Below are 9742 nucleotides of genomic sequence, written 5' to 3' on the forward strand. Positions count from 1 at the left end.
TACTGTGGTTAATACATGTGAAGGGCAGAGTGATGTAATTGCTGGAGAGCATATGTCTGGTCCTTATTTTCCAGAGCTACGCCAACACCAGGTGGAGTGTGAGTTCTCTGACCCCAGGGAACTTACAATGGAGGCAGACTTCTGGGTGAGTACCAGAGAGTCTGAAGAGGCATTTGGGGGTGCTCCTGAAGGGAGTGGTCTAGGTGGTTCCCAACCGAGTGTGGTGGGAAAGGATTGTAGTGTCCCAGGTAGGTCCCAGGTCCTAGAGGGTTCCATGAGGGAACACCAGGAGGGAAGCCTAGCCTGTACCGTAGGGCCACCTTTTGAGGGAAGCCCCGCAGTGTCAGAAGAACTTGGGGGGGTGACTGTAGCCAGCATCCCAACAGTTCTGGTGTCTGGCAGTACCCCTCCTAGTGAGGGGGTGCAGAAGTCCAGACAGAGGGTTGAGAGGGGGTTGCAGACCCCAGTGGAGGACCTTGAGAGTCAGGGGACAGCTCTGAGAGCAGAGCCCCCCAGGAATGACCCAGGTGAAGCCGTTTCTGGTTTGGGGGAAACCCAGACTCTGCCGGATGGGCAGAGGTCGGGAGACCTGCGCCAACCAGACTCTTGTGTGGCCCTTGGGGACGGTGTGTCCCTTGTGGGGGGTGAGAGTGCCCCCCAGGAAGTCCTGGCATGCCAGGCAAAGATTCAACCTCAGGGTAGTGACTCTGGGTTGGATACCCAGGTTCAGAGGTTAAACTCTGACCTTGTGGGAGGTAGATGTGCCTCCCAAGAAGTCCTGCTGTGCCAGGCAATTGTCCAACCTCAGGGTGTTGACTCTGGGTTGGATGACCAGGTTCAGAGGTTAAACTCTGACCTGGTGGGGGGTAGGTGTGCCCCCCAGAAAGTCCTGGCGTGCCAGGCAATTGTCCAACCTCAGGGTGTTGACTCTGGGTTGGATAACCAGGTTCAGAGGTTAAACTCTGACCTGGTGGGGGGTAGGTGTGCCCCCCAGAAAGTCCTGGCGTGCCAGGCAATTGCCCAACCTCAGGGTGGTGACCCTGGGTTGGGGAACCAGGCTCAGAGGTTAAACTCTGACCTGGTGGGAGGTAGGTGTGCCTCCCTGGAAGTCCTGGCCTGCCAGGCAATGGTTCAACCTCAGGGTGGTGACTCTGGGTTGGCTAACCAGGTTCAGGGGATAAGCTCTGACCTGTTGGGGGGTAGGCGTGCCCCCCAGAAAGTCCTGGTGTACCAGGCAGTGGTCCAACCTCAGAGTGCTGACTCTGGGTTGGATAACCGGGTTCAGAGGTTAAACTCTGACCTGGTGGGGGGTAGGTGTGCCCCCCAGGAAGTCCTGGCGTGCCAGGCAATTGTTCAACCTCAGGGTGGTGACTCTGGGTTGGATACCCAGGTTCAGAGGTTAAACTCTGACCTGGTGGGAGGTAGGTGTGCCTCCCAAGAAGCCCTGCTGTGCCAGGCAATTGTCCAACCTCCGGGTGTTGACTCTGGGTTGGATGACCAGGTTCAGAGGTTAAACTCTGACCTGGTGGGGGGTAGGTGTGCCCCCCAGAAAGTCCTGGCGTGCCAGGCAATTGCCCAACCTCAGGGTGGTGACCCTGGGTTGGGGAACCAGGCTCAGAGGTTAAACTCTGACCTGGTGGGAGGTAGGTGTGCCTCCCAGAAAGTCCTGGTGCGCCAGGCAATTATTCAACTTCAGGGTGGTGACTCTGAGTTGAATGGCCCAGTTCGGAGGTTAAACTCTGACCTGGTGGAGGGTCAGTGTGCCCTCCAGGAAGTCCTGGCGTGCCAGGCAATTGTTCAACTTCGGGGTGGTGACTCTGAGTTGAATGGCCAAGTTCAGAGGTTAAACTCTGACCTGGTGGAGGGTCAGTGTGCCCTCCAGGAAGTCCTGGCGTGCCAGGCAATTGTTCAACTTCAGGGTGGTGACTCTGAGTTGAATGGTCAGGTGCAGAGGTTAAACTCTGACCTGGTGGAGGGTCAGTGTGCCCTCCAGGAAGTCCTGGCGTGCCAGGCAATTGTTCAACTTCGGGGTGGTGACTCTGAGTTGAATGGCCAAGTTCAGAGGTTAAACTCTGACCTGGTGGAGGGTCAGTGTGCCCTCCAGGAAGTCCTGGCGTGCCAGGCAATTGTTCAACTTCAGGGTGGTGACTCTGAGTTGAATGGTCAGGTGCAGAGGTTAAACTCTGACCTGGTGGAGGGTCAGTGTGCCCTCCAGGAAGTCCTGGCGTGCCAGGCAATTGTTCAACTTCAGGGTGGTGACTCTGAGTTGAATGGTCAGGTGCAGAGGTTAAACTCTGACCTGGTGGGGGGTAGGTGTGCCCCCCAGGAAGTCCTGGTTTGCCAGGCAGTGATCCAGTCTGAGGGTACAGACCCTGGGCTGGAAGACCAGGTTCAGGGTGTCCCCCCGGACCTGGAGGGAGGGGCTACTGATATCAGTGCCCCTACCATGTTGTCTTCTGAGGAGGCCACTCCTAGTTGGAGGGTGCTGGACCCCAGAAGGGAGGGCAGGGGGAGGGAAGCCTCACCCCGGGCCCTAGTCCAACCTGAAGGTACAGGCCCCAGGTTGGAGGGCCAGTTGCAGGTTAACAGCCCTGCACTGGTGGAGGAATGGTACAGGGTGACTTCTGTAAGCCCCCTGACCATGTTGGACTCTGGGGGTACCGCTCCAGGAGGGAGGGTACAAAGCCCCAGAGGGGAGGACCAGGTTCAGGCTGTCATCCCTGACCTGGTGGAAGGGAGAGTGGTTAAAGGGTGCCCAGCACCTGGGGCTACCGCCCCCCACTCTCCACAGCCACAGTGGTTGGAGAGCTTTGAGAGACCTGGGGCCTGGCTCTCATCCCTGGCAGCTGTCAGTAATCACTGTGGCTTGCTGTCCGGGTGGACAGAGTTATCCCTGGGGAGGGGACAAGTGTCACACCCCAGGAGTAGAGTGGGCAACACCACTGTGTTGGTCATGGTGGTACTATCCTGCTCCTGGGATACATCTGTGAGCAAAGTAAGGTTAGGTGCTGCACAGATGGGATCCGCAGGTAAGGAGAAAGGTTCCCCATGGGTTGGCTTAGTGGGCCCTGAGAGTATGGACAGAGTGATCCAATTGGAGTCAGGAAGGCGAAGAACTGGAGCATGCCCCTGCTGTTGTGGGCCTGGGTCCTTGTTCTGTCGCCTCAAACAGGGAAGTACATCAGGATAGTGATTGTTCTCCCCTGGCTTTAGGCTGGTGGGGGGTCATGTTGGACCTGGCTTTTTGACAGGGACATCCCCAAACTTTTTGCCTCCTTCCTCCTATTTTTTCTGACCTGTTGTTGTTGGCTTTTGACCTCTGGGCACTTTACCACTGCTAACCAGTGCTAAAGTGCATATGCTCTCTGGGTAAATTGTACTACTGATTGGTTTATCCATGATTGACTATTTAATTTACTTGTAAGTCCCTGGTAGAGTGCACTACATGTGCCTAGGGCAGGTAGATTAAATGCTACTAGTGGGCCTGCAGCACTGGTTGTGCCACCCACCTCAGTAGCCCCTTAAACCTGTCTCAGGCCTGCCATTGCAAGGCCTGTGTGTGCAGTTTCACTGCCACTTCGACTTGGCATTTAAAAGTACTTGCCAAGCCTAGAACTCCCCTTTTACTACATATAAGTCATCCCTAATGTGTGCCCTAGGTAACCCCTAGAGCAGGGTGCTGTGTAGGTAAAAGGCAGGACATGTACCTGTGTAGTTATATGTCCTGGTAGTGTGAAACTCCTAAATTCGTTTTTACACTACTGTGAGGCCTGCTCCTTTCATAGGCTAACATTGGGGCTGCCCTCATACACTGTTGAAGTGGCAGCTGCTGATCTTAAAGGAGCAGGAAGGTCATATTTAGTATGGCCAGAATGGTAATACAAAATCCTGCTGACTGGTGAAGTCGGATTTAATATTACTATTCTAGAAATGCCACTTTTAGAAAGTGAGCATTTCTTTGCACTAAAAACTTGTTGTGCCCTTCAATCCACGTCTGGCTAGGTTTAGTTGACAGCTCCTTGTGCATTCACTCAGACACACCCCAAACACAGGGTACTCAGCCTCACTTGCATACATCTGCATTTTGAATGGGTCTTCCTGGGCTGGGAGGGTGGAGGGCCTGCCCTCACACAAAGGACTGCCACACCCCCTACTGGGACTCTGGCAGACAGGATTGAGCTGAAAGGGAACTTGGTGCATTTCTTAGAGACTCTTTGAAGTCACCCCCACTTCAAAGGCACAACTTAGTATAAAACAGGGCCTCTGCCCTACCTCATCAGACACTTGCTGGAGAAGAAACCTGAACCAGAAACTACATCCTGCCAAGAAGAACTGCCTGGCTGCTCAAAGGACTCACCTGTCTGCTTTCTACAAAGGACTGCTGTCTTGCTGTTGCCCTGCTGCCTTGCTGAACTCTTGTCTGGCTGTGAAAGTGCTCTCCAAGGGCTTGGATAGAGCTTGCCTCCTGTTCCTTGAAGTCTCAGGACCAAAAAGACTTCTTCCTTTCACTTGGACGCTCCGTGCGACGAAAATTTCGACGCACAGCTTGTTTCGCGGCGAGAAAAACGCCGCACACCGACGCTGATCACCGCGACGCTCTCGGGACGATCGAGACTTCGACGCACAACCTCGCAAGGACAAAGCCGCCCGACTTTCCAGGAGAAATCGACGCGACGCCTACCGTGAGTGCGAAACTTTGACGCACGGCCTCGCAAGGACAACGCCGCCCGACTTCCAAGGAGAAATCGACGCGACGCCTGCCGTGAGACCAAAATTTCGACGCACGGCCTCGCAAGGACAACGCCGCCCGACTTCCAAGGAGAAATCGACGCGACGCCTACCGTGAGATCGAAACTTCGACGCGCAGCCCCGCAGAACGACGCGCAGCCGGAAAATAAGCAGGAGAATCCACGCACAGACCCGGGACATCTGGTAATCCCCGCGATCCACAAAAAGAGACTCTCTGCGCGCCGGAAAACGACGCCCGACTTCCCCGCGTGGAAAAGAACGACGCAAGTCTGTGTGTGCTGAGAGGAAATCGACGCACACACCCCTTTTTCCACGCATCTCTTCTCCTGTGGCCCTCTGAGGAGATTTCCCACCAGAAACCAGGTACTCTGTGCTTGAAAGACACTTTATTGCTTTTTAAAGACTTAAAGACACTTAATATCACTTTTCAGTGATATCTTTACAAATTCGTATTGCAACTTTGATCGTTTTGACCTACAATTACCCAGATAAATATTCTATATTTTTCTAAACACTGTGTGGTGTATTTTTGTGGTGTTATACTATGGTGTTGTATGATTTATTGCACAAATGCTTTACACATTGCCTTCTAAGTTAAGCCTGACTGCTCGTGCCAAGCTACCGGAGGGTGAGCACAGGCTGATTTTGGATGGTGTGTGACTTACCCTGACTAGAGTGAGGGTTCTTGCTTGGACAGAGGGCAACCTGACTGCCAACCAAAAACCCCATTTCTAACAATATCCCTATAACGTTGCACAGTAGTCATAAGGGTATGTTTTCATTGTGTTCGCATTTGGACACAGGATCTTGTATAGCTTCAAAGAAATAGTACTTTTTGATTAGGGCACTGTGGGACTCATGAGGCTCAGGGAATCCCTGTTCCTAGTGAATGGCAGTTCTTAATTTGATTTTACCATGCCTAACCACTCATGCTCCAGCAAGAATTTCACAACAATACTGTGGTTCTCACCATAATGAACCTTTAAATGTTCAGTGGTGCAGTGGCTTAAGTTTGGTTCCCAACAAACTAAACTCATACAGGTGTAGCACAGGGTACAGCCATGAGAAAAACAACAATTATATTCAAAGGTAGTTGGCACACCATTAATTTCAATGAAATTCATCATCCTGCAAGGAGTGCTGAATAAAAATGTTTTCCATTGAGTGGAAGGGTAAAATAGCAAGCTTTTCTTACCAAAATACAAATGAGCCATTACTAATCCTATGCGTTCAAGCTGTAAAAACATGCTTGTGAGTACCCATATGCATTGAAGCTAAAATCACATATTGAAAGGGGTCTATGTACTCAATGTGTTTTATCATCCCAGCAGTGTCTAACTGCAGAACTATTTATCGTTTTGTCTTTTGTATGACAATGTCTCTCAAAAGATTATAAATGTTGCTTAGGAGAATTTGTTTTTTCAACTCTGCCTGAAAATCAAAGTCTTGTCATTGCTTTAACAATACCATTAAAAAAAAAACCTCCTTCTCTGCAGGGACTTATAATTAATGCCATGGTGTTCAGGTGAAGGAACAGGCCCTTTTAATTTTTATTTGGCAAGGTCCTAAAGAAGTGTAGGAAAAAACATTTAGACCACCGAAAAACAAAGCAGCCATTGTGAATGTCGTCCGTTTTAAGCCTCAAGATTCCATTTTTGCAAGATGAAGAGTGAGTTATAAGCTTCAGAGTTATGGGCCAACACTGTACAGCCGTTACATTTTGTGTCTGTAAGAAGATGTTAAGAAAATTGTTCTTAAAGTTAGTTCCTGCAAACTCCCGGTTTTCATCAGAATTTAGATGATGGGCAAAGATGTAGATGTAGTAATTTCATCTCTTTCCGGTCGTGGGCAACACTGTTCTATCAGCCGCATTGTTAACAATCTGTTTTTTGCGATGCACTGAATCAGACCCATGCCTGGAATCTGTCCCTATTTTATTGAACAAGGTTTGTGAACACTAGAGAGAATACAGCACAGACGTTCCAGTTTGTGGTCAGGGCCTACAAATCTTGTTCTGTCTAACAGATTAATGAACAGCCTTTGTGTTGAAAAAATTGTCGCAATGGCGGCACACAGATTTCACCCCTAAATATCCCTCTAGGTTTAAGATGCCATAAAAAATATTGTTATGGTGTACAATGTAACAGTACTAATTCTTATAATTTCTCCAGATAGAAAATACTTCTATGAAGGGCTATCCTGTGGTGCAGAAATTTAATGGCTACATCAAAGTCATTTTCAAAGAAATCTGATTCCCTAAAGTCTACTACTTGGTTGGGAGTATTTCAAGATCGACATGGGTTTAGGATGCCCTGGCTACTACAAGGGCATAAGTGGTGCTACATTTTGCAACCAGCTCAGTGATGCCTGCTGCCAGACATGTGTTAGTCTCATAGATGCTATTCTGAAAGTGGCATTGTAGAGACTTCTACTTTAATTTGTAAAGGTTTTGCAAGATTTAACAACAAATCCATAGCATCAAATACGTCTCTTGGGGAGCGTCTTTTTAACAAAGGTCTGTCAAGACCCTGCACGTTGAAATGGATCTGGGTAAAGTCATTTTACACTGCATCCTATAAATATGTTCAATAAAACCCTGTATGGCTTGAGGAACACTTACTTATAAGGCAGGTGATGTGTAGATCTATGCACACCAAGTTGACAAACCAAAATTCTTTAATAAAATCTGTTGTGCAAAATCTCACAACATTTCTCTGGGAGCTTCTTATGCTCTCTAGGAAACAGCTCCTAAATCTGGAGACTGGGGGTCAGGAGGTGATGCAGCGGTTCCTAGTGGGTCATGTTGTGAAGGCGCAGCTTCGTCTTTATGAGCAGTCTTTTTATATCCCTGGCCCCCACTTTAAGACGAACCTGTATTTTTGGCATCAGTCTGAAATATCATTCAAAGCTGATGCAGTTAATATGGCAGCTTTTAAAACACCATCTATGCTATTGTGTAAACTTGTATCAATTTCATGACTTTTTGTCAAAGGGGAAATTCTCATTATTATGTTTCTTCTCCAGTTGTAACAATTTAGATATGCAGTTTGGTTCTAGCTTTCTGATTCCTCTAAGAATCAGAAAGCTAAAACATGAGAGGCAAACACGTTTGCTACATTGCAAACTTCATCCACAATTTTTATTTTTTACATATTTACTAGTACCTTATTGGAGATTGTGACTGTGGAAAGGAGTTTGGTGTATATGGACTACAACCTACCAGACAGCTGCTCTCTTCACCCCCTTGATAATATTGTTCAGGGGCCCATCCGTTGACAAGACATCTTCTCCTCAACCTTACGTAAAATAGTTTGACATGATTTCATATGGTTTTGCCCTGGGATATCACTGAGATGTTGATGTATGGTTCAAGAAAAGCCTTTAAATCTACATCCGAAGTTGAAATCATAGGGAAGTATGCATGGGGCATAAAACGTTATTGCTGCCAGCAGACATGATCTGTTTAGCCAAAAAAGCAGAAGAATCAGAGAGTTTTGGGTCTGGGCCTGGTTCTGGGAGATCTTTGAGAAGCACTTCAACAGTTGGATCTATGGGGATTTCTCAAGAAAACTCAAGCTATTGCTGCAACCACACCCATAGCATCAAGAAAACCTGCGTCTAAACACAGCATCAACAGCAACAGATTGATTAGAACCATCTGGTTTAACACACAGGTTACGAGTGGAATTGGTTCTGGAAAAGGTTTGAGGCCTACATCAAAGCTCAGAATCCTAATTGAAGGTTATTTAGAGCTGGATTTTATGCATAGGTTAAGTCTTGAGGTCTACATCACAACACAAGTCAGAAGCCTGCTTCTGGGTTTTTATACCCATTTTGGTATTGGGGTTAGATTTGGGGTCACGATTACAGGAATCTTCAAAGAGTTGAAAAGTGCATATGAGGTCTATAACAATTTTAGAGTCAATAGACAGACTTTTTCGACCCAGACTTGTGCTCATTGGTTCAATACAGTTGTGTTGGTTGTGGGAGACCTTCCGTGTGGCCCGTTCAGTTCAACAATGGCTTCAAATTCTTTTACAGAGTTGCACCATCAGTGAGTGTATGGGAATAAACTGCGGTTTTAATAACCAGAAAACATACACTTAGTAAAATGCTAGATAATCTGTTGCCATGTTTGATAATTGTTGTCTCATTAACCTGCTTCATGAACAGAAATTGTAATTCTTAGGAAAAAAAGAATTGTTTGCAATATGGTATTTATTCATGTTACATTTCATAAAGTACAACAGATTTATCATTTTGTGAAGAACATTTCTTTGTGGAAGGTCCTGCAGTTGGTTCATCCATCATTTTTTCTTCAGCACTAGGTTGAGGCTTCTGGGGGGCTCTGGTTTATGGCAACGTCATACATGCCAGTGTCTGGAACTTTCTATGTATAATTGTAAGCTCTGAGGGCAATATGAATGACAAAAAGAAAGTATAAACAATTACACAATTCTTTTATTAGATGATGACATTTTTGGAGGATGAAGCTCCAAATGATGAAAGATGCTTGGGGTGGAGAAGCACATAGACTACACTTCTAAAGTTATGACATTCCTAGTGGTGACAAACCAGTAGTAAATGCACTCCAGCCTAGTCTTTGGAGGACGTTAAGCATCATAGATGGCCCTTACCGATACTGCAAAACACTCCTATAAAAGGATGTGGAGACTTAAAATAACACCTCATAGGAAATATAGTTTAAAAAAGGATGAATTTCATCTATCTATCTATCTATCTATCTATCTATCTATCTATCTATCTATCTATCTATCTATCTATCTATCTATACATCCCTCCATACACCCATCTAGCATATATGGTTTATTGTTAATTTGTAATGTTACAAAATTATATAATTATTAAACAAACAATTATTTCATTATTTTAAAATTTAATAAACTTTATTCAAAAATAAAATTAAACTTTTGTTAAACATTTTTTTTTTAATGTAAATTAATTCAGCCCAACCATGTAAAATTACATTACA

The sequence above is a fragment of the Pleurodeles waltl genome, chromosome 6 (genome assembly GCF_031143425.1).
Source record: "Pleurodeles waltl isolate 20211129_DDA chromosome 6, aPleWal1.hap1.20221129, whole genome shotgun sequence".
In the NCBI taxonomy this organism is placed as follows: Eukaryota; Metazoa; Chordata; class Amphibia; order Caudata; family Salamandridae; genus Pleurodeles; species Pleurodeles waltl.